This window comes from Crinia signifera, chromosome 6, assembly GCF_055691185.1.
Source record: "Crinia signifera chromosome 6, ASM5569118v1, whole genome shotgun sequence".
Taxonomy (NCBI): Eukaryota; Metazoa; Chordata; class Amphibia; order Anura; family Myobatrachidae; genus Crinia; species Crinia signifera.
Window position 1 is genome coordinate 60,258,681 of NC_139222.1, and position 14,933 is coordinate 60,273,613.

Consider the following 14,933-nt stretch of genomic DNA (forward strand, 5'->3'; position numbering starts at 1 on the left):
AGCCATCACCTAAAGACTTACCACACTGTTTAGGCCCAATTCCAACTGCTTTTGGCAGCTAAACAGTGTTGAGCCTCTTTAGTAGTTTAATTTAAGACCCCCTGCTAATATCATGTCCTGTAGGTCTTTTTACATTACCAACACATGATTTTTTTCATTAAGCCAATACAGTTAGGAAACTTTTTTATTAGCTTACCTGGTGATAGAAGTAGAAGAGGGCAAAAAAGTGCCTGTATCTCACCTACAGCCATACCACATTGGATAGGCCCAATCTTGTCTGATCTTGGAAGCTAAGCAGTGTTGGGCCTGGTTAGTACTTGGGTGGGAGACCACATGGGAACACCAGGTGCTGTAGGTTTTTTCACATTACAGGCAAATTGTTTTTATTCTCTAGCTATTTAAATTGGAAACTTTTTCTTTTTATTGCCAGTACAGACATTTGGAAGAGGTCAAACAGACACAATAGCCATCACCTAAAGACTTACCACACTGTTTAGGCCCAATTCCAACTGCTTTTGGCAGCTAAACAGTGTTGAGCCTCTTTAGTAGTTTAATTTAAGACCCCTGCTAATATCATGTCCTGTAGGTCTTTTTACATTACCAACACATGATTTTTTTTAAGTAAGCCAATACAGTTAGGAAACTTTTTTATTAGCTTACCTGGTGATAGAAGTAGAAGAGGGCAAAAAAGTGCCTGTATCTCACCTACAGCCATACTACATTGGATAGGCCCAATCTCGTCTGATCTTGGAAGCTAAGCAGTGTTGGGCCTGGTTAGTACTTGGGTGGGAGAACACATGGGAACACCAGGTGCTGTAGGTTTTTTCACATTACAGGCAAATTGTTTTTATTCTCTAGCTATTTAAATTGGAAACTTTTTCTTTTTATTGCCAGTACAGACATTTGGAAGAGGTCAAACAGACACAATAGCCATCACCTAAAGACTTACCACACTGTTTAGGCCCAATTCCAACTGCTTTTGGCAGCTAAACAGAGTTGATCCTCTTTAGTAGTTTAATTTAAGACCCCCTGCTAATATCATGTCCTGTAGGTCTTTTTACATTACCAACACATGATTTTTTTCAGTAAGCCAATACAGTTAGGAAACTGTTTATTAGCTTACCTGGTGATAGAAGTAGAAGAGGGCAAAAAAGTGCCTGTATCTCACCTACAGACATACCACATTGGATAGGCCCAATCTCGTCTGATCTTGGAAGCTAAGCAGTGTTGGGCCTGGTTAGTACTTGGGTGGGAGACCACATGGGAACACCAGGTGCTGTAGGTTTTTTCACATTACAGGCAAATTGTTTTTATTCTCTAGCTATTTAAATTGGAAACTTTTTCTTTTTATTGTCAGTACAGACATGTGGAAGAGGTCAAACAGACACAATAGCCATCACCTAAAGACTTACCACACTGTTTAGGCCCAATTCCAACTGCTTTTGGCAGCTAAACAGTGTTGAGCCTCTTTAGTAGTTTAATTTAAGACCCCCTGCTAATATCATGTCCTGTAGGTCTTTTTACATTACCAACACATGATTTTTTTCATTAAGCCAATACAGTTAGGAAACTTTTTTATTAGCTTACCTGGTGATAGAAGTAGAAGAGGGCAAAAAAGTGCCTGTATCTCACCTACAGCCATACCACATTGGATAGGCCCAATCTTGTCTGATCTTGGAAGCTAAGCAGTGTTGGGCCTGGTTAGTACTTGGGTGGGAGACCACATGGGAACACCAGGTGCTGTAGGTTTTTTCACATTACAGGCAAATTGTTTTTATTCTCTAGCTATTTAAATTGGAAACTTTTTCTTTATATTGCCAGTACAGACATTTGGAAGAGGTCAAACAGACACAATAGCCATCACCTAAAGACTTACCACACTGTTTAGGCCCAATTCCAACTGCTTTTGGCAGCTAAACAGTGTTGAGCCTCTTTAGTAGTTTAATTTAAGACCCCTGCTAATATCATGTCCTGTAGGTCTTTTTACATTACCAACACATGATTTTTTTCAGTAAGCCAATACAGTTAGGAAACTTTTTTATTAGCTTACCTGGTGATAGAAGTAGAAGAGGGCAAAAAAGTGCCTGTATCTCACCTACAGCCATACCACATTGGATAGGCCCTATCTCGTCTGATCTTGGAAGCTAAGCAGTGTTGGGCCTGGTTAGTACTTGGGTGGGAGACCACCTGGGAACACCAGGTGCTGTAGGTTTTTTCACATTACTGGCAAATTATTTTTATTCTCTAGCTATTTAAATTGGAAACTTTTTCTTTTTATTGCCAGCACAGACATTTGGAAGAGGTCAAACAGACACAATAGCCATCACCTAAAGACTTACCACACTGTTTAGGCTCAATTCCAACTGCTTTTGGCAGCTAAACAGTGTTGAGTCTCTTTTGTAGTTTAATTTAAGACCCCCTGCTAATATCATGTCCTGTAGGTCTTTTTACTTTACCAACACATGGTTTTTTTCAGTAAGCCAATACAGTTAGGAAACTTTTGTATTAGCTTACCTGGTGATAGAAGTAGAAGAGGGCAAAAAAGTGACTGTATTTCACCTACAGCCATACCACATTGGCTAGGCCCAATATCGTCTGATCTTGGAAGCTAAGCAGTGTTGGACCTGGTTAGTACTTGGGTGGGAGACCACCTGGGAACACCAGGTGCTGTAGGTTTTTTCACATTACTGGCAAATTGTTTTTATTCTCTAGCTATTTATATTGGAAACTTTTTCTTTTTATTGCCAGCACAGACATTTGGAAGAGGTCATAGAGACACAATAGCCATCACCTAAAGACTTACCACACTGTTTAGGCTCAATTCCAACTGCTTTTGGCAGCTAACAGTGTTGAGCCTCTTTAGTAGTTTAATTTAAGACCCCTGCTAATATCATGTCCTGTAGGTCTTTTTACATTACCAACACATGATTTTTTTCAGTAAGCCAATACAGTTAGGAAACTTTTTTATTAGCTTACCTGGTGATAGAAGTAGAAGAGGGCAAAAAAGTGCCTGTATCTCACCTACAGCCATACCACATTGGATAGGCCCAATCTCGTCTGATCTTGGAAGCTAAGCAGTGTTGGGCCTGGTTAGTACTTGGGTGGGAGACCACATGGGAACACCAGGTGCTGTAGGTTTTTTCACATTACAGGCAAATTGTTTTTATTCTCTAGCTATTTAAATTGGAAACTTTTTCTTTTTATTGCCAGCACAGACATTTGGAAGAGGTCAAACAGACACAATAGCCATCACCTAAAGACTTACCACACTGTTTAGGCTCAATTCCAACTGCTATTGGCAGCTAAACAGTGTTGAGCCTCTTTTGCAGTTTAATTTAAGACCCCCTGCTAATATCATGTCCTGTAGGTCTTTTTACATTACCAACACATGATTTTTTTCAGTAAGCCAATACAGTTAGGAAACTTTTTTATTAGCTTACCTGGTGATAGAAGTAGAAAAGGGCAAATAAGTGCCTGTATCTCACCTACAGCCATACCACATTGGATAGGCCCAATCTCATCTGAACTTATAAGCTAAGCAGTGTTGGGCCTGGTTAGTACTTGGGTGGGAGACCACATGGGAACACCAGGTGCTGTAGGTTTTTTCACATTACTGGCAAATTGTTTTTATTCTCTAGCTATTTATATTGGAAACTTTTTCATTTTATTGCCAGCACAGACATTTGGAAGAGGTCAAACAGACACAATAGCCATCACCTAAAGACTTACCACAATGTTTAGGCTCAATTCCAACTGCTTTTGGCAGCTAAATAGTGTTGAGCCTCTTTTGTAGTTTAATTTAAGACCCCCTGCTAATATCATGTCCTGTAGGTCTTTTTACATTACCAACACATGATTTTTTTCAGTAAGCCAATACAGTTAGGAAACTTTTGTATTAGCTTACCTGGTGATAGAAGTAGAAGAGGGCAAAAAAGTGGCTTTAATTCACCTACAGCCATTCCACATTGGATAGGCCCAATCTCGTCTGATCTTGGAAGCTAAGCAGTGTTGGTCCTGGTTAGTACTTGGGTGGGAGTCCACATGGGAACACCAGGTGCTGTAGGTTTTTTCACATTACAGGCAAATTGTTTTTATTCTCTAGCTATTTAAATTGGAAACTTTTTCTTTTTATTGCCAGTACAGACATTTGGAAGAGGTCAAACAGACACAATAGCCATCACATAAAGACTTACCACACTGTTTAGGCCCAATTCCAACTGCTTTTGGCAGCTAAACAGTGTTGAGCCTGTTTAGTAGTTTAATTTAAGACCCCCTGCTAATATCATGTCCTGTAGGTCTTTTTACATTACCAACACATGATTTTTTTTTAAGTAAGCCAATACAGTTAGGAAACTTTTTTATTAGCTTACCTGGTGATAGAAGTAGAAGAGGGCAAAAAAGTGCTTGTATCTCACCTACAGCCATACCACATTGGATAGGTCCAATCTCGTCTGATCTTGGAAGCTAAGCAGTGTTGGGCCTGGTTAGTACTTGGGTGGGAGACCACCTGGGAACACCAGGTGCTGTAGGTTTTTTCACATTACTGGCAAATTATTTTTATTCTCTAGCTATTTAAATTGGAAACTTTTTCTTTTTATTGCCAGCACAGACATTTGGAAGAGGTCAAACAGACACAATAGCCATCACCTAAAGACTTACCACACTGTTTAGGCTCAATTCCAACTGCTTTTGGCAGCTAAACAGTGTTGAGCCTCTTTTGTAGTTTAATTTAAGACCCCCTGCTAATATCATGTCCTGTAGGTCTTTTTACATTACCAACACATGATTTTTTTCAGTAAGCCAATACAGTTAGGAAACTTTTTTATTAGCTTACCTGGTGATAGAAGTAGAAGAGGGCAAATAAGTGCCTGTATCTCACCTACAGCCATACCACATTGGATAGGCCCAATCTCGTCTGATCTTGGAAGCTAAGCAGTGTTGGGCCTGGTTAGTACTTGGGTGGGAGACCACATGGGAACACCAGGTGCTGTAGGTTTTTTCACATTACAGGCAAATTGTTTTTATTCTCTAGCTATTTAAATTGGAAACTTTTTCTTTTTATTGCCAGCACAGACATTTGGAAGAGGTCAAACAGACACAATAGCCATCACCTAAAGACTTACCACACTGTTTAGGCCCAATTCCAACTGCTTTTGGCAGCTAAACAGAGTTGATCCTCTTTAGTAGTTTAATTTAAGACCCCCTGCTAATATCATGTCCTGTAGGTCTTTTTACATTACCAACACATGATTTTTTTCAGTAAGCCAATACAGTTAGGAAACTGTTTATTAGCTTACCTGGTGATAGAAGTAGAAGAGGGCAAAAAAGTGCCTGTATCTCACCTACAGACATACCACATTGGATAGGCCCAATCTCGTCTGATCTTGGAAGCTAAGCAGTGTTGGGCCTGGTTAGTACTTGGGTGGGAGACCACATGGGAACACCAGGTGCTGTAGGTTTTTTCACATTACAGGCAAATTGTTTTTATTCTCTAGCTTAAATTGGAAACTTTTTCTTTTTATTGCCAGTACAGACATGTGGAAGAGGTCAAACAGACACAATAGCCATCACCTAAAGACTTACCACACTGTTTAGGCCCAATTCCAACTGCTTTTGGCAGCTAAACAGTGTTGAGCCTCTTTAGTAGTTTAATTTAAGACCCCCTGCTAATATCATGTCCTGTAGGTCTTTTTACATTACCAACACATGATTTTTTTCATTAAGCCAATACAGTTAGGAAACTTTTTTATCAGCTTACCTGGTGATAGAAGTAGAAGAGGGCAAAAAAGTGCCTGTATCTCACCTACAGCCATACCACATTGGATAGGCCCAATCTTGTCTGATCTTGGAAGCTAAGCAGTGTTGGGCCTGGTTAGTACTTGGGTGGGAGACCACCTGGGAACACCAGGTGCTGTAGGTTTTTTCACATTACTGGCAAATTGTTTTTATTCTCTAGCTATTTATATTGGAAACTTTTTCTTTTTATTGCCAGCACAGACATTTGGAAGAGGTCAAACAGACACACTAGCCATCACCTAAAGACTTACCACACTGTTTAGGCTCAATTCCAACTGCTTTTGGCCGCTAAATAGTGTTGAGCCTCTTTAGTAGTTTAATTTAAGACCCCCTGCTAATATCATGTCCTGTAGGTCTTTTTACATTACCAACACATGATTTTTTTCAGTAAGCCAATACAGTTAGGAAACTTTTTTATTAGCTTACCTGGTGATAGAAGTAGAAGAGGGCAAAAAAGTGCCTGTATCTCACCTACAGCCATACCACATTGGATAGGCCCAATCTCGTCTGATCTTGGAAGCTAAGCAGTGTTGGGCCTGGTTAGTACTTGGGTGGGAGACCACATGGGAACACCAGGTGCTGTAGGTTTTTTCACATTACAGGCAAATTGTTTTTATTCTCTAGCTATTTAAATTGGAAACTTTTTCTTTTTATTGCCAGTACAGACATTTGGAAGAGGTCAAACAGACACAATAGCCATCACCTAAAGACTTACCACACTGTTTAGGCCCAATTCCAACTGCTTTTGGCAGCTAAACAGAGTTGATCCTCTTTAGTAGTTTAAGTTAAGACCCCCTGCTAATATCATGTCCTGTAGGTCTTTTTACATTACAAACACATGATTTTTTTCAGTAAGCCAATACAGTTAGGAAACTGTTTATTAGCTTACCTGGTGATAGAAGTAGAAGAGGGCAAAAAAGTGCCTGTATCTCACCTACAGCCATACCACATTGGAAAGGCCCAATCTCGTCTGATCTTGGAAGCTAAGCAGTGTTGGGCCTGGTTAGTACTTGGGTGGGAAACCACATGGGAACACCAGGTGCTGTAGGTTTTTTCACATTACAGGCAAATTGCTTTTATTCTCTAGCTATTTAAATTGGAAACTTTTTCTTTTTATTGCCAGTACAGACATGTGGAAGAGGTAAACAGACACAATAGCCATCACCTAAAGACTTACCACACTGTTTAGGCCCAATTCCAACTGCTTTTGGCAGCTAAACAGTGTTGAGCCTCTTTAGTAGTTTAATTTAAGACCCCCTGCTAATATCATGTCCTGTAGGTCTTTTTACATTACCAACACATGATATTTTTCATTAAGCCAATACAGTTAGGAAACTTTTTTATTAGCTTACCTGGTGATAGAAGTAGAAGAGGGCAAAAAAGTGCATTTATCTCACCTACAGCCATACCACATTGGATAGGCCCAATCTTGTTTGATCTTGGAAGCTAAGCAGTGTTGGGCCTGGTTAGTACTTGGGTGGGAGACCACATGGGAACACCAGGTGCTGTAGGTTTTTTCACATTACAGGCAAATTGTTTTTATTCTCTAGCTATTTAAATTGGAAACTTTTTCTTTTTATTGCCAGTACAGACATTTGGAAGAGGTCAAACAGACACAATAGCCATCACCTAAAGACTTACCACACTGTTTAGGCCCAATTCCAACTGCTTTTGGCAGCTAAACAGTGTTGAGCCTCTTTAGTAGTTTAATTTAAGACCCCTGCTAATATCATGTCCTGTAGGTCTTTTTACATTACCAACACATGATTTTTTTCAGTAAGCCAATACAGTTAGGAAACTTTTTTATTAGCTTACCTGGTGATAGAAGTAGAAGAGGGCAAAAAAGTGCCTGTATCTCACCTACAGCCATACCACATTGGATAGGCCCAATCTCGTCTGATCTTGGAAGCTAAGCAGTGTTGGGCCTGGTTAGTACTTGGGTGGGAGACCACATGGGAACACCAGGTGCTGTAGGTTTTTTCACATTATAGGCAAATTGTTTTTATTCTCTAGCTATTTAAATTGGAAACTTTTTCTTTTTATTGCCAGCACAGACATTTGGAAGAGGTCAAACAGACACAATAGCCATCACCTAAAGACTTACCACACTGTTTAGGCTCAATTCCAACTGCTTTTGGCAGCTAAACAGTGTTGAGCCTCTTTTGTAGTTTAATTTAAGACCCCCTGCTAATATCATGTCCTGTAGGTCTTTTTACATTACCAACACATGATTTTTTTCAGTAAGCCAATACAGTTAGGAAAACTTTTTTATTAGCTTACCTGGTGATAGAAGTAGAAGAGGGCAAATAAGTGCCTGTATCTCACCTACAGCCATACCACATTGGATAGGCCCAATCTCGTCTGATCTTGGAAGCTAAGCAGTGTTGGGCCTGGTTAGTACTTGGGTGGGAGACCACATGGGAACACCAGGTGCTGTAGGTTTTTTCACATTACAGGCAAATTGTTTTTATTCTCTAGCTATTTAAATTGGAAACTTTTTCTTTTTATTGCCAGCACAGACATTTGGAAGAGGTCAAACAGACACAATAGCCATCACCTAAAGACTTACCACACTGTTTAGGCCCAATTCCAACTGCTTTTGGCAGCTAAACAGAGTTGATCCTCTTTAGTAGTTTAATTTAAGACCCCCTGCTAATATCATGTCCTGTAGGTCTTTTTACATTACCAACACATGATTTTTTTTAAGTAAGCCAATACAGTTAGGAAACTGTTTATTAGCTTACCTGGTGATAGAAGTAGAAGAGGGCAAAAAAGTGCCTGTATCTCACCTACAGACATACCACATTGGATAGGCCTGATCTTGGAAGCTAAGCAGTGTTGGGCCTGGTTAGTACTTGGGTGGGAGACCACATGGGAACACCAGGTGCTGTAGGTTTTTTCACATTACAGGCAAATTGTTTTTATTCTCTAGCTTAAATTGGAAACTTTTTCTTTTTATTGCCAGTACAGACATGTGGAAGAGGTCAAACAGACACAATAGCCATCACCTAAAGACTTACCACACTGTTTAGGCCCAATTCCAACTGCTTTTGGCAGCTAAACAGTGTTGAGCCTCTTTAGTAGTTTAATTTAAGACCCCCTGCTAATATCATGTCCTGTAGGTCTTTTTACATTACCAACACATGATTTTTTTCATTAAGCCAATACAGTTAGGAAACTTTTTTATTAGCTTACCTGGTGATAGAAGTAGAAGAGGGCAAAAAAGTGCCTGTATCTCACCTACAGCCATACCACATTGGATAGGCCCAATCTTGTCTGATCTTGGAAGCTAAGCAGTGTTGGGCCTGGTTAGTACTTGGGTGGGAGACCACATGGGAACACCAGGTGCTGTAGGTTTTTTCACATTACAGGCAAATTGTTTTTATTCTCTAGCTATTTAAATTGGAAACTTTTTCTTTTTATTGCCAGCACAGACATTTGGAAGAGGTCAAACAGACACAATAGCCATCACCTAAAGACTTACCACACTGTTTAGGCCCAATTCCAACTGCTTTTGGCAGCTAAACAGTGTTGAGCCTCTTTAGTAGTTTAATTTAAGACCCCTGCTAATATCATGTCCTGTAGGTCTTTTTACATTACCAACACATGATTTTTTTTAAGTAAGCCAATACAGTTAGGAAACTTTTTTATTAGCTTACCTGGTGATAGAAGTAGAAGAGGGCAAAAAAGTGCCTGTATCTCACCTACAGCCATACCACATTGGGTAGGCCCAATCTCGTCTGATCTTGGAAGCTAAGCAGTGTTGGGCCTGGTTAGTACTTGGGTGGGAGACCACATGGGAACACCAGGTGCTGTAGGTTTTTTCACATTACAGGCAAATTGTTTTTATTCTCTAGCTATTTAAATTGGAAACTTTTTCTTTTTATTGCCAGTACAGACATTTGGAAGAGGTCAAACAGACACAATAGCCATCACCTAAAGACTTACCACACTGTTTAGGCCCAATTCCAACTGCTTTTGGCAGCTAAACAGAGTTGATCCTCTTTAGTAGTTTAATTTAAGACCCCCTGCTAATATCATGTCCTGTAGGTCTTTTTACATTACCAACACATGATTTTTTTCAGTAAGCCAATACAGTTAGGAAACTGTTTATTAGCTTACCTGGTGATAGAAGTAGAAGAGGGCAAAAAAGTGCCTGTATCTCACCTACAGACATACCACATTGGATAGGCCCAATCTCGTCTGATCTTGGAAGCTAAGCAGTGTTGGGCCTGGTTAGTACTTGGGTGGGAGACCACATGGGAACACCAGGTGCTGTAGGTTTTTTCACATTACAGGCAAATTGTTTTTATTCTCTAGCTATTTAAATTGGAAACTTTTTCTTTTTATTGCCAGTACAGACATGTGGAAGAGGTCAAACAGACACAATAGCCATCACCTAAAGACTTACCACACTGTTTAGGCCCAATTCCAACTGCTTTTGGCAGCTAAACAGTGTTGAGCCTCTTTAGTAGTTTAATTTAAGACCCCCTGCTAATATCATGTCCTGTAGGTCTTTTTACATTACCAACACATGATTTTTTTCATTAAGCCAATACAGTTAGGAAACTTTTTTATTAGCTTACCTGGTGATAGAAGTAGAAGAGGGCAAAAAAGTGCCTGTATCTCACCTACAGCCATACCACATTGGATAGGCCCAATCTTGTCTGATCTTGGAAGCTAAGCAGTGTTGGGCCTGGTTAGTACTTGGGTGGGAGACCACATGGGAACACCAGGTGCTGTAGGTTTTTTCACATTACAGGCAAATTGTTTTTATTCTCTAGCTATTTAAATTGGAAACTTTTTCTTTTTATTGCCAGTACAGACATTTGGAAGAGGTCAAACAGACACAATAGCCATCACCTAAAGACTTACCACACTGTTTAGGCCCAATTCCAACTGCTTTTGGCAGCTAAACAGTGTTGAGCCTCTTTAGTAGTTTAATTTAAGACCCCTGCTAATATCATGTCCTGTAGGTCTTTTTACATTACCAACACATGATTTTTTTTAAGTAAGCCAATACAGTTAGGAAACTTTTTTATTAGCTTACCTGGTGATAGAAGTAGAAGAGGGCAAAAAAGTGCCTGTATCTCACCTACAGCCATACTACATTGGATAGGCCCAATCTCGTCTGATCTTGGAAGTTAAGCAGTGTTGGGCCTGGTTAGTACTTGGGTGGGAGAACACATGGGAACACCAGGTGCTGTAGGTTTTTTCACATTACAGGCAAATTGTTTTTATTCTCTAGCTATTTAAATTGGAAATTTTTTCTTTTTATTGCCAGTACAGACATTTGGAAGAGGTCAAACAGACACAATAGCCATCACCTAAAGACTTACCACACTGTTTAGGCCCAATTCCAACTGCTTTTGGCAGCTAAACAGAGTTGATCCTCTTTAGTAGTTTAATTTAAGACCCCCTGATAATATCATGTCCTGTAGGTCTTTTTACATTACCAACACATGATTTTTTTCAGTAAGCCAATACAGTTAGGAAACTGTTTATTAGCTTACCTGGTGATAGAAGTAGAAGAGGGCAAAAAAGTGCCTGTATCTCACCTACAGACATACCACATTGGATAGGCCCAATCTCGTCTGATCTTGGAAGCTAAGCAGTGTTGGGCCTGGTTAGTACTTGGGTGGGAGACCACATGGGAACACCAGGTGCTGTAGGTTTTTTCACATTACAGGCAAATTGTTTTTATTCTCTAGCTATTTAAATTGGAAACTTTTTCTTTTTATTGTCAGTACAGACATGTGGAAGAGGTCAAACAGACACAATAGCCATCACCTAAAGACTTACCACACTGTTTAGGCCCAATTCCAACTGCTTTTGGCAGCTAAACAGTGTTGAGCCTCTTTAGTAGTTTAATTTAAGACCCCCTGCTAATATCATGTCCTGTAGGTCTTTTTACATTACCAACACATGATTTTTTTCATTAAGCCAATACAGTTAGGAAACTTTTTTATTAGCTTACCTGGTGATAGAAGTAGAAGAGGGCAAAAAAGTGCCTGTATCTCACCTACAGCCATACCACATTGGATAGGCCCAATCTTGTCTGATCTTGGAAGCTAAGCAGTGTTGGGCCTGGTTAGTACTTGGGTGGGAGACCACATGGGAACACCAGGTGCTGTAGGTTTTTTCACATTACAGGCAAATTGTTTTTATTCTCTAGCTATTTAAATTGGAAACTTTTTCTTTATATTGCCAGTACAGACATTTGGAAGAGGTCAAACAGACACAATAGCCATCACCTAAAGACTTACCACACTGTTTAGGCCCAATTCCAACTGCTTTTGGCAGCTAAACAGTGTTGAGCCTCTTTAGTAGTTTAATTTAAGACCCCTGCTAATATCATGTCCTGTAGGTCTTTTTACATTACCAACACATGATTTTTTTCAGTAAGCCAATACAGTTAGGAAACTTTTTTATTAGCTTACCTGGTGATAGAAGTAGAAGAGGGCAAAAAAGTGCCTGTATCTCACCTACAGCCATACCACATTGGATAGGCCCTATCTCGTCTGATCTTGGAAGCTAAGCAGTGTTGGGCCTGGTTAGTACTTGGGTGGGAGACCACCTGGGAACACCAGGTGCTGTAGGTTTTTTCACATTACTGGCAAATTATTTTTATTCTCTAGCTATTTAAATTGGAAACTTTTTCTTTTTATTGCCAGCACAGACATTTGGAAGAGGTCAAACAGACACAATAGCCATCACCTAAAGACTTACCACACTGTTTAGGCTCAATTCCAACTGCTTTTGGCAGCTAAACAGTGTTGAGTCTCTTTTGTAGTTTAATTTAAGACCCCCTGCTAATATCATGTCCTGTAGGTCTTTTTACTTTACCAACACATGGTTTTTTTCAGTAAGCCAATACAGTTAGGAAACTTTTGTATTAGCTTACCTGGTGATAGAAGTAGAAGAGGGCAAAAAAGTGACTGTATTTCACCTACAGCCATACCACATTGGCTAGGCCCAATATCGTCTGATCTTGGAAGCTAAGCAGTGTTGGACCTGGTTAGTACTTGGGTGGGAGACCACCTGGGAACACCAGGTGCTGTAGGTTTTTTCACATTACTGGCAAATTGTTTTTATTCTCTAGCTATTTATATTGGAAACTTTTTCTTTTTATTGCCAGCACAGACATTTGGAAGAGGTCATAGAGACATAATAGCCATCACCTAAAGACTTACCACACTGTTTAGGCTCAATTCCAACTGCTTTTGGCAGCTAACAGTGTTGAGCCTCTTTAGTAGTTTAATTTAAGACCCCTGCTAATATCATGTCCTGTAGGTCTTTTTACATTACCAACACATGATTTTTTTCAGTAAGCCAATACAGTTAGGAAACTTTTTTATTAGCTTACCTGGTGATAGAAGTAGAAGAGGGCAAAAAAGTGCCTGTATCTCACCTACAGCCATACCACATTGGATAGGCCCAATCTCGTCTGATCTTGGAAGCTAAGCAGTGTTGGGCCTGGTTAGTACTTGGGTGGGAGACCACATGGGAACACCAGGTGCTGTAGGTTTTTTCACATTACAGGCAAATTGTTTTTATTCTCTAGCTATTTAAATTGGAAACTTTTTCTTTTTATTGCCAGCACAGACATTTGGAAGAGGTCAAACAGACACAATAGCCATCACCTAAAGACTTACCACACTGTTTAGGCTCAATTCCAACTGCTATTGGCAGCTAAACAGTGTTGAGCCTCTTTTGTAGTTTAATTTAAGACCCCCTGCTAATATCATGTCCTGTAGGTCTTTTTACATTACCAACACATGATTTTTTTCAGTAAGCCAATACAGTTAGGAAACTTTTTTATTAGCTTACCTGGTGATAGAAGTAGAAAAGGGCAAATAAGTGCCTGTATCTCACCTACAGCCATACCACATTGGATAGGCCCAATCTCATCTGAACTTATAAGCTAAGCAGTGTTGGGCCTGGTTAGTACTTGGGTGGGAGACCACATGGGAACACCAGGTGCTGTAGGTTTTTTCACATTACTGGCAAATTGTTTTTATTCTCTAGCTATTTATATTGGAAACTTTTTCATTTTATTGCCAGCACAGACATTTGGAAGAGGTCAAACAGACACAATAGCCATCACCTAAAGACTTACCACAATGTTTAGGCTCAATTCCAACTGCTTTTGGCAGCTAAATAGTGTTGAGCCTCTTTTGTAGTTTAATTTAAGACCCCCTGCTAATATCATGTCCTGTAGGTCTTTTTACATTACCAACACATGATTTTTTTCAGTAAGCCAATACAGTTAGGAAACTTTTGTATTAGCTTACCTGGTGATAGAAGTAGAAGAGGGCAAAAAAGTGGCTTTAACTCACCTACAGCCATTCCACATTGGATAGGCCCAATCTCGTCTGATCTTGGAAGCTAAGCAGTGTTGGTCCTGGTTAGTACTTGGGTGGGAGTCCACATGGGAACACCAGGTGCTGTAGGTTTTTTCACATTACAGGCAAATTGTTTTTATTCTCTAGCTATTTAAATTGGAAACTTTTTCTTTTTATTGCCAGTACAGACATTTGGAAGAGGTCAAACAGACACAATAGCCATCACATAAAGACTTACCACACTGTTTAGGCCCAATTCCAACTGCTTTTGGCAGCTAAACAATGTTGAGCCTGTTTAGTAGTTTAATTTAAGACCCCCTGCTAATATCATGTCCTGTAGGTCTTTTTACATTACCAACACATGATTTTTTTTTAAGTAAGCCAATACAGTTAGGAAACTTTTTTATTAGCTTACCTGGTGATAGAAGTAGAAGAGGGCAAAAAAGTGCTTGTATCTCACCTACAGCCATACCACATTGGATAGGCCCAATCTCGTCTGATCTTGGAAGCTAAGCAGTGTTGGGCCTGGTTAGTACTTGGGTGGGAGACCACCTGGGAACACCAGGTGCAGTAGGTTTTTTCACATTACTGGCAAATTATTTTTATTCTCTAGCTATTTAAATTGGAAACTTTTTCTTTTTATTGCCAGCACAGACATTTGGAAGAGGTCAAACAGACACAATAGCCATCACCTAAAGACTTACCACACTGTTTAGGCTCAATTCCAACTGCTTTTGGCAGCTAAACAGTGTTGAGTCTCTTTTGTAGTTTAATTTAAGACCCCCTGCTAAT

The 14,933-nt window shown here is 39.7% G+C and overlaps 26 non-coding genes and 6 pseudogenes across 26 annotated transcripts; all 32 read left to right on the forward strand.

Moving 5' to 3' along the window:
- The first annotated feature begins 239 nt into the window (after positions 1 to 239).
- LOC146015908 (5S ribosomal RNA) lies at positions 240 to 358 on the forward strand. Its single transcript, XR_014448815.1, has one exon. It is a non-coding gene; the product is annotated as a 5S ribosomal RNA (ribosomal RNA).
- A 345-nt stretch (positions 359 to 703) lies between these two features.
- On the forward strand, positions 704 to 822 carry LOC146010348 (5S ribosomal RNA; annotated as a pseudogene).
- Positions 823 to 1,166: 344 nt separating this feature from the next.
- On the forward strand, positions 1,167 to 1,285 carry LOC146016192 (5S ribosomal RNA). The gene has a single exon (XR_014449089.1). It is a non-coding gene; the product is annotated as a 5S ribosomal RNA (ribosomal RNA).
- Positions 1,286 to 1,630: 345 nt separating this feature from the next.
- Positions 1,631 to 1,749, forward strand: LOC146015909 (5S ribosomal RNA). Its single transcript, XR_014448816.1, has one exon. It is a non-coding gene; the product is annotated as a 5S ribosomal RNA (ribosomal RNA).
- Positions 1,750 to 2,093: 344 nt separating this feature from the next.
- LOC146015121 (5S ribosomal RNA) lies at positions 2,094 to 2,212 on the forward strand. The gene has a single exon (XR_014448052.1). It is a non-coding gene; the product is annotated as a 5S ribosomal RNA (ribosomal RNA).
- A 345-nt stretch (positions 2,213 to 2,557) lies between these two features.
- On the forward strand, positions 2,558 to 2,676 carry LOC146010750 (5S ribosomal RNA; annotated as a pseudogene).
- Positions 2,677 to 3,019: 343 nt separating this feature from the next.
- Positions 3,020 to 3,138, forward strand: LOC146013459 (5S ribosomal RNA). The gene has a single exon (XR_014446434.1). It is a non-coding gene; the product is annotated as a 5S ribosomal RNA (ribosomal RNA).
- A 345-nt stretch (positions 3,139 to 3,483) lies between these two features.
- On the forward strand, positions 3,484 to 3,602 carry LOC146017160 (5S ribosomal RNA). The gene has a single exon (XR_014450033.1). It is a non-coding gene; the product is annotated as a 5S ribosomal RNA (ribosomal RNA).
- Positions 3,603 to 3,947: 345 nt separating this feature from the next.
- On the forward strand, positions 3,948 to 4,066 carry LOC146010498 (5S ribosomal RNA; annotated as a pseudogene).
- A 347-nt stretch (positions 4,067 to 4,413) lies between these two features.
- LOC146015012 (5S ribosomal RNA) lies at positions 4,414 to 4,532 on the forward strand. The gene has a single exon (XR_014447947.1). It is a non-coding gene; the product is annotated as a 5S ribosomal RNA (ribosomal RNA).
- Positions 4,533 to 4,877: 345 nt separating this feature from the next.
- On the forward strand, positions 4,878 to 4,996 carry LOC146013460 (5S ribosomal RNA). Its single transcript, XR_014446435.1, has one exon. It is a non-coding gene; the product is annotated as a 5S ribosomal RNA (ribosomal RNA).
- Positions 4,997 to 5,340: 344 nt separating this feature from the next.
- Positions 5,341 to 5,459, forward strand: LOC146016193 (5S ribosomal RNA). Its single transcript, XR_014449090.1, has one exon. It is a non-coding gene; the product is annotated as a 5S ribosomal RNA (ribosomal RNA).
- A 342-nt stretch (positions 5,460 to 5,801) lies between these two features.
- On the forward strand, positions 5,802 to 5,920 carry LOC146015452 (5S ribosomal RNA). Its single transcript, XR_014448373.1, has one exon. It is a non-coding gene; the product is annotated as a 5S ribosomal RNA (ribosomal RNA).
- A 345-nt stretch (positions 5,921 to 6,265) lies between these two features.
- On the forward strand, positions 6,266 to 6,384 carry LOC146013461 (5S ribosomal RNA). The gene has a single exon (XR_014446436.1). It is a non-coding gene; the product is annotated as a 5S ribosomal RNA (ribosomal RNA).
- Positions 6,385 to 6,728: 344 nt separating this feature from the next.
- On the forward strand, positions 6,729 to 6,847 carry LOC146014112 (5S ribosomal RNA). The gene has a single exon (XR_014447067.1). It is a non-coding gene; the product is annotated as a 5S ribosomal RNA (ribosomal RNA).
- A 344-nt stretch (positions 6,848 to 7,191) lies between these two features.
- Positions 7,192 to 7,310, forward strand: LOC146016481 (5S ribosomal RNA). The gene has a single exon (XR_014449373.1). It is a non-coding gene; the product is annotated as a 5S ribosomal RNA (ribosomal RNA).
- Positions 7,311 to 7,654: 344 nt separating this feature from the next.
- On the forward strand, positions 7,655 to 7,773 carry LOC146013462 (5S ribosomal RNA). Its single transcript, XR_014446437.1, has one exon. It is a non-coding gene; the product is annotated as a 5S ribosomal RNA (ribosomal RNA).
- Positions 7,774 to 8,119: 346 nt separating this feature from the next.
- On the forward strand, positions 8,120 to 8,238 carry LOC146013463 (5S ribosomal RNA). Its single transcript, XR_014446438.1, has one exon. It is a non-coding gene; the product is annotated as a 5S ribosomal RNA (ribosomal RNA).
- A 345-nt stretch (positions 8,239 to 8,583) lies between these two features.
- LOC146011620 (5S ribosomal RNA) lies at positions 8,584 to 8,692 on the forward strand (annotated as a pseudogene).
- A 342-nt stretch (positions 8,693 to 9,034) lies between these two features.
- LOC146015910 (5S ribosomal RNA) lies at positions 9,035 to 9,153 on the forward strand. The gene has a single exon (XR_014448817.1). It is a non-coding gene; the product is annotated as a 5S ribosomal RNA (ribosomal RNA).
- A 345-nt stretch (positions 9,154 to 9,498) lies between these two features.
- On the forward strand, positions 9,499 to 9,617 carry LOC146014721 (5S ribosomal RNA). Its single transcript, XR_014447665.1, has one exon. It is a non-coding gene; the product is annotated as a 5S ribosomal RNA (ribosomal RNA).
- A 344-nt stretch (positions 9,618 to 9,961) lies between these two features.
- On the forward strand, positions 9,962 to 10,080 carry LOC146016194 (5S ribosomal RNA). The gene has a single exon (XR_014449091.1). It is a non-coding gene; the product is annotated as a 5S ribosomal RNA (ribosomal RNA).
- A 345-nt stretch (positions 10,081 to 10,425) lies between these two features.
- On the forward strand, positions 10,426 to 10,544 carry LOC146015912 (5S ribosomal RNA). Its single transcript, XR_014448819.1, has one exon. It is a non-coding gene; the product is annotated as a 5S ribosomal RNA (ribosomal RNA).
- A 345-nt stretch (positions 10,545 to 10,889) lies between these two features.
- Positions 10,890 to 11,008, forward strand: LOC146017331 (5S ribosomal RNA). Its single transcript, XR_014450208.1, has one exon. It is a non-coding gene; the product is annotated as a 5S ribosomal RNA (ribosomal RNA).
- A 344-nt stretch (positions 11,009 to 11,352) lies between these two features.
- LOC146016195 (5S ribosomal RNA) lies at positions 11,353 to 11,471 on the forward strand. The gene has a single exon (XR_014449092.1). It is a non-coding gene; the product is annotated as a 5S ribosomal RNA (ribosomal RNA).
- Positions 11,472 to 11,816: 345 nt separating this feature from the next.
- Positions 11,817 to 11,935, forward strand: LOC146015913 (5S ribosomal RNA). Its single transcript, XR_014448820.1, has one exon. It is a non-coding gene; the product is annotated as a 5S ribosomal RNA (ribosomal RNA).
- Positions 11,936 to 12,279: 344 nt separating this feature from the next.
- On the forward strand, positions 12,280 to 12,398 carry LOC146015122 (5S ribosomal RNA). The gene has a single exon (XR_014448053.1). It is a non-coding gene; the product is annotated as a 5S ribosomal RNA (ribosomal RNA).
- Positions 12,399 to 12,743: 345 nt separating this feature from the next.
- On the forward strand, positions 12,744 to 12,862 carry LOC146010752 (5S ribosomal RNA; annotated as a pseudogene).
- A 343-nt stretch (positions 12,863 to 13,205) lies between these two features.
- LOC146013465 (5S ribosomal RNA) lies at positions 13,206 to 13,324 on the forward strand. Its single transcript, XR_014446440.1, has one exon. It is a non-coding gene; the product is annotated as a 5S ribosomal RNA (ribosomal RNA).
- Positions 13,325 to 13,669: 345 nt separating this feature from the next.
- LOC146017161 (5S ribosomal RNA) lies at positions 13,670 to 13,788 on the forward strand. Its single transcript, XR_014450034.1, has one exon. It is a non-coding gene; the product is annotated as a 5S ribosomal RNA (ribosomal RNA).
- A 345-nt stretch (positions 13,789 to 14,133) lies between these two features.
- LOC146010499 (5S ribosomal RNA) lies at positions 14,134 to 14,252 on the forward strand (annotated as a pseudogene).
- Positions 14,253 to 14,599: 347 nt separating this feature from the next.
- LOC146015496 (5S ribosomal RNA) lies at positions 14,600 to 14,718 on the forward strand. Its single transcript, XR_014448416.1, has one exon. It is a non-coding gene; the product is annotated as a 5S ribosomal RNA (ribosomal RNA).
- Positions 14,719 to 14,933: the final 215 nt, after the last annotated feature.